Here is a 6,165-nt window from a genome sequence, read left to right as displayed (position 1 = left end):
CATCTCCCTGCTTCTGCCGGGAAGGGCTGAACCCCTGTGCCGTGGGACTGAGCTCTGAACAGCGGGACTGAGTGCTCCACCTGTGAGGCTGAGTCCTCCACCACCCTGGGCTGCGCCTGCCCGTGCTCTGCCTTCCAGTGCCAGCTCCCTGCTGCCTGCACGCTGGAGTCGGCGTGCTCCCTGCAGCACACACTTGGGGTTGGGGGGTGAGGAGACACAGTCTGGTACTGTGGGCTGTAAGGCCTGGCCCTTTTGCTGCCCAAATGCTGCCAGCCATCCCATGTGGGCAACATTCCCATGCATTTATTTCCTCGTATAACTCGTGACAACCTCATCCCCAGCTTAGTTTTGGTGAAAACCTCATCCCTAGCCTGTTCTGTCAGAGTGGTCCAGCTCTAAAATAATCCATTACAAAAAAACCCAAAAAACAAAAAACAAACATATTCAACCAGATCACTGCTGATAGCCAGAGTGTTCCTTCTTCCATCTCTGTCAGATTTTCCATCTCATGGACACACACTGTGATTTTCAGGCTGGTTCCATAATGGAGAAAAGGTTGCACTTGCAGACAGTGTGCTTATGTAGGGCTCTCTGGTGGTCCCCTCCTGAAAACGACTTATCTCTTTGGACAAATTCAGGAAAATCTGGCTGAGGGAAGATGGTCTCTCAGCCCTTTATTATGGAAATGGACAGTTGGGTAAAGGAGGAAAACCCAGTCTGCTGATTCCAGAGGGAAAGCCTCTAACACAAGGTCAATCCTATGAATCAGACATAGAGACGAGTGTTCCAATCCAAGAAAAAGTTTCAGAAAGACCTTGAACATAGTTCCAAAATTTAGGCCTGTTTCCAGCCATAATCCACAACTCCATGCAAATGCAGGCTTGCCCAGCCTGGAGCTGCCTGGGGAGATAAAACACATGGATTCTGTCATCCCTATGGAGTCCTGAGAGAAGTGCTGCATATTGCAACTGCTTATACCTTTCCCTCTCCTGTTGGTATCAGCGATGGATGTGATCACTAAAAATAAGAGAGACAGGAAGCAATGTCAAATAAACAGATAGGTGTAAAGACTATTAAGTAAAAGCAACACAATTTGCTCAATTTTCAGATATGGCATTTTGGTAATGGCAACAATTTTGTATTTTGTTTTGTATTGCTGTTAATTCAAACCCTAGAAATGCACAAGTTTGCTATTACTATTTACACCAATATATTAATGAAAATAATTTACATATGTAACAATTTACATACATATGTCCAACTTTCATATATGGTTGAGTGTGATTCTTTGGAGGCCCTTGCCTTCCATGGGAATGTTGCTTCTTTGAACGACAGCATGATGATGAGAAAGCCTTCATTTGGATTTGTAAAAAATCTACAGGTAGGAAATAGATTTACCTTGCAGATAAATCAGGGACAGCAGGTAAAATGACAATGTCAAAGTGACGGAACCTTAGCTTACAGCTTACGTAAGCATGGATTTCTTAAAGGGCTCAAGGCACCTTTATCTCCTCTTCTCCTCCTGCATCCATTGATGCTGTACATCCAAACTCTGTGGGAGGGTCACAGCTGTGTGACTGCATGGCCCCCCATTCAGTGGATCAATTTCTCTTGTGTGTTGGTTCATCAGAAGAATCTCTTGCACCCTCAGCTTCCTGTCTCACAGCTTTCTTGAGTTTGCTTAAAGCCCATGCTTGACCCCAGATGAAGGCAAAATAACCTTGGACTTGAGCTCACACTTATGTCCATTGTCAGAATTCCTTGAAACCACTCAAAATAATCCTGATTTAAGTTGGGAAGGAGGTGTTATCTTCGGAAATGGGAATGGACCTTCAATGGCCTGAGGCCAACACTGTATCTCAGAATCCTATTTGTGGTCCATTTGTCCAAAGATCCCACAAATATGCTTCATAATGTATCTAAATGCAGGAGATCAATGCCCCACAAAGCTTATATGGAGTCCTGGAGAAGACTTTTTCCAAGTGTGAAATTCTGGAAGATACCTTCCCTGGATTTCAACCCTGAAATTATTGATCTGAACCCAGGCTCCCTGTAAATGTTCTCTTTGACCATCCCCACTGCCTACTGCAGGACTGGGATTCAGCGCCCAAGCTCTAGTGCCATGCCTTGGGGTTCATAGTTCTGGGCTTGTTTGGGTGCTGGAAATGTCTCGCAGCCATGTGTTCTGGGAGCTTCCACAGGTGCCTGGGGACAATGCCTTGAAGAAGCCTATGTCAGAACAGCAGTTACCTCAACAACTGCAAGATGTAAGGTGTGTTTTTTACTTGGAAACATTACGTTTTGTTCTAAAGGGAATTTATTTCTCTAAAAATGTCAAGGCTGTGGAAAAACATTTTTTACTGAGATGAAAGTTACGTATAAATATATATAAAATGAATTGTGTTCGTGCTTGACTCTGTGTTTATTTTAAGTCTTGACAAATGAAAACTGTGCTCATCAGCTGGCTATGCTGGGCGTGGAACCTGAGGTACTTTCCTGGCACTGGAGAGTGAACAAGCTTGGTGTGTGATACAAGGCCCGTGCAAACAGGATGAGGAAATAATCACTCCTATCACAATGAACAGCCATCCAACCCATCAACTGCCTTGATTCTGTTGAGTGTTTTGCTGGTGAAATTGGAGAAGTCAATTTTAAGGAGAGATTAAGAGGAGTACAGTGTGTAACTAACCTCACAGGATGCTCCTTACACCTAGAACCGGGCAAGCTGTAGATGCTTGAGAGGGAAGCTGAATCAATGGACCATGAAGATGTTATCAAAAGCACTGGAAAGGCAGGAGCTCCTATAGCAACGCTGTAGTTGAGGAAAAAGGTGCTGTAAAACACACAATTGTCAGTGCTAGCACAACAGTTGTGTTGCAACTGCTGACAGCTGTGCAGAGCAAAGGGGTGCAGAGAAGAAAGCACAGGAGTAGGTGGTCACGTGGGCCAAGGAGACCCCTGCACTGCTGTACAATGGTAGAGGGAAAATGGACAACTGGTATTTGTTGAAAGAACTTACATTAATCTAAATTATGCAAGACTTGGCTGGGGTTTGGTTTGAAGGACAGTAAGGGAAGGTCAAGATTCAAAGATGTTGGTAGGAATATTAATCAAGAGAGGACAGTGCAAGAAAATGCTCAAAGCCCAAGAAAGCAGGAGCTTGCTCTGAGCTATGCTGAATTAATGCTGGTATGTTAAAACCCATAAAGATAAGATATTTTGAAAACAAGTACAAAGACAGAATCTGAGTGAAGAGTGATATTCTGCACTGTCACAGTGAAGGTGATAGATGAAGCCATCTTCTCTGGACTCACCAAGGAAGGGATAGGTAAGGGAAAGGGCATAAAAGAGGCGAGTCTAAAAAGCCTGGAAGAAATAAAGGCTGGAGAGTGTGGCTGCAGGTGCCAGAGGCAGCTGAGACTGAGAGGATGACAAAAATCTGTGGGCCACAAGCTGAAAGAGCTGTGTGGAAAGTCTTCAGAGAGCGGGTGGCACATCCTAGGAGGAGGTTGGTTGGAATATCTTCTGCTATCAACAGGAGGTATTTAGCAAGGTGGGATATTGGCTCATGTTGCAGCTGTAACTAGTTCTAGTTCACTACTAGATGTTCTGCTCTGTCAGAGCTTTGTGGTGTGTTCCCAGGGGACAGGCCTGTTTGTCAGAAGTATAGTAACAACTGACTAGGGCGGACTTGCTCTGAGGTTATCATTACTTCTCCATAGCTGATCATAAATAAATATTTAAATAAATAAATGTTTAAATAAATAAAACTCTCATTTTAGAAAAGTAGCAAAAGAGAAAATTAATGTTTTCTTCTAAGTGTGAGTTTTGGAAACTGACAAAACTTTCATCACTCAGCATTTGGAAGAAATACCTTTAAAAAGAATGCCTCATAAAGAGTAAGCTTTCCCTAAAACCTCACGATCTTATACCTGAGCCCTTCAAAAACAAGACATCTTTTTCTTCCTTGCAAGCTGGAGGTAAAATATTCTGCTCATTTAGAAGTCACTTGCCGTGGGTACATTTTATTTGATGTAATATAAATTGTTATTGAGGATGCCAGAGCAAATAAATGAGAGGGGGAAAAAAGTAAATTTGTCTTCAGCAATTGTTTCTAGTAGTAGTAATCTTTAAATTACTTGTCCTAGTCAGTCATCCAGGAGCCAAATTTGTCATTAGTCCATGTCAGAAAAAGACCATTCTCAAGAATACTTATGAGATGCAAATGAAAGAGTAAATTTTCATTTAATCCAGTACCCTCTTCAACATTTCACTTTATTAATCAGTAAGGAACTTTTACATGAACTTAAAAAAATGTTTCTAAAAGTGATCCAGGTGCAACTTCAAGAATGAGCATGTTTTCGTCAGGATTTATGACCCTCTGAAGAGTTTGGAGCCCAGAAATAAATTCGTTTATCACAAGGCATCAATGGAGAAAGAAAAAAGGAGATGTCATTTTCTTTAGTGTAGTCTGTATTTTCCCCATTGTCTTTTATCTGTGACCATTATAAAGCTAATGCAGTTGTTTTCTGATTACTTTTACATTTGGGAGTTTTCAGGTGTATTTAAATTGCTGAGGTTATGTTCAAAATACACTAAAATACCTAAATTAACATTGCTTATTTTTAGTCAACTATTCTGGATGTGATAATAGATTTTGATTTGTGCATATAGGTATGAATGGGCGTTGTTTATACAAATGTTTTGGTCAATATTGGCCAGCAATACAGGTTCCTGGACTTTTCAAATGCTGGTTTGCTAATTGTTAAATTATGCTAATGATGAGATGCAGGAGTAGGTATTATTTATCCTGTATGCAGAATATGCAGGCCATAAAAACAAATTTCAAACATACCTTTATTCTTTGGTAATTACAGTAACAAGGTCAAGAAAGGCCGGTCAAGAAACGACCATAGCCCAACCACCAGCCAGACTTGGGCAATTAACAGCAGGTGTTAATGAAACCTTCTTGCCACACCAGAGAACATGCATTCAAGAAATTGGTTTTTTTTTGAAAGGTGGGGGCCAAAGCTGCTGATGGAGTCCACACCAGCATTTGCAAAGGAAGCTCCCGAGAAATGCATGCCACTAATGTCCATTTCCTGCAGCTAGGTTGTAGCTAGGCATCTTTTTGAAGCTGAGCATCAGAGCCTGAAGTCACTTCTTTGACCCAGATCTGAAGTACCCACCGGAGTTTCTGCACTCTGAACAATGTCTGTATTTCAACCCATAACTAACTAATAAGAGATATGGAAGTCAAGCAGCTGCAGAGCAGGACCCCAGAACCTCTACAGCAGTTAATTCACTTCTTTTCTTCATCTCTAAGCTTTTCCATCTCCTGTCTCTAGATCTCACCCTCCAGCTCACCAAGTGTCCCAGCGAGAGGAAAGCCCTCACCTCCACTGCCCTACGGCAGGTGGAGCAGACGGGAGGCAGGAGCTGGAAGTCTTCCCTAGTATGTCATGGCCAGGAGCTGGAGACCCATCTCCTGGGCGAAAGCTACTCAGCCAAGCAGGAGCAAAGGCGGGGAACACACAGGGCACGGCGTAAACCTGGGGTTTGCCTGATTTGGCGTCCCAGTTGGTTGTGGGCAAACTAGAGGTTGACAGTGAAGAAATCAGGTCTGCGGAAGCCCCAACAGGTCCAAGAAGCCGCGGCCAGGGTGCCATAGCAGGGGTTCTCCTGACCTGCTCTCACGGTTTAAGGCTGCCACATTGACTTTAGCTATTAAAAATCCTCAAAACGTTCCACGGGGGAAAGCCCAAAGGTGTGTGCCCTCCTTAACAGGGCTGGGTTAGGGTTTTGTTGGGGTTTTTTTTAATTTCTGAGAAAATAAACCAACCCCATCCGGGTTGCAGGCCCTGAAGGAGTGGGGGTTCGCCGATCGTAGTCGGGGCAGTGCGGCACCCTCGAGGGTGGGCGGGGGGCACCATCGCGGCGCGGCGAAGGCGGAACCCCGAGATGCTGAATGCACTCCGGGGAGCCTCAGCCGACCGCACAGCGGTCAGCAAACACCCACAGATCTCTGTCCTCAGCTTTCCTCGACGCCCCCCGAAATTCCTGGGTCAGCACGGTCTGTCCCCGGGGTGGCCTTCGCGGGTCCGGGGCTGGCACAGATGCAGAAAGACACACGGGGGGAGCCAGAGGGGGCGGTGACAGAGCATC

Source organism: Corvus brachyrhynchos, unplaced genomic scaffold (genome assembly GCF_000691975.1).
Source record: "Corvus brachyrhynchos isolate BGI_N302 unplaced genomic scaffold, ASM69197v1 scaffold12, whole genome shotgun sequence".
Lineage (NCBI taxonomy): Eukaryota > Metazoa > Chordata > Aves > Passeriformes > Corvidae > Corvus > Corvus brachyrhynchos.
This window is presented reverse-complemented; position numbering follows the sequence as displayed.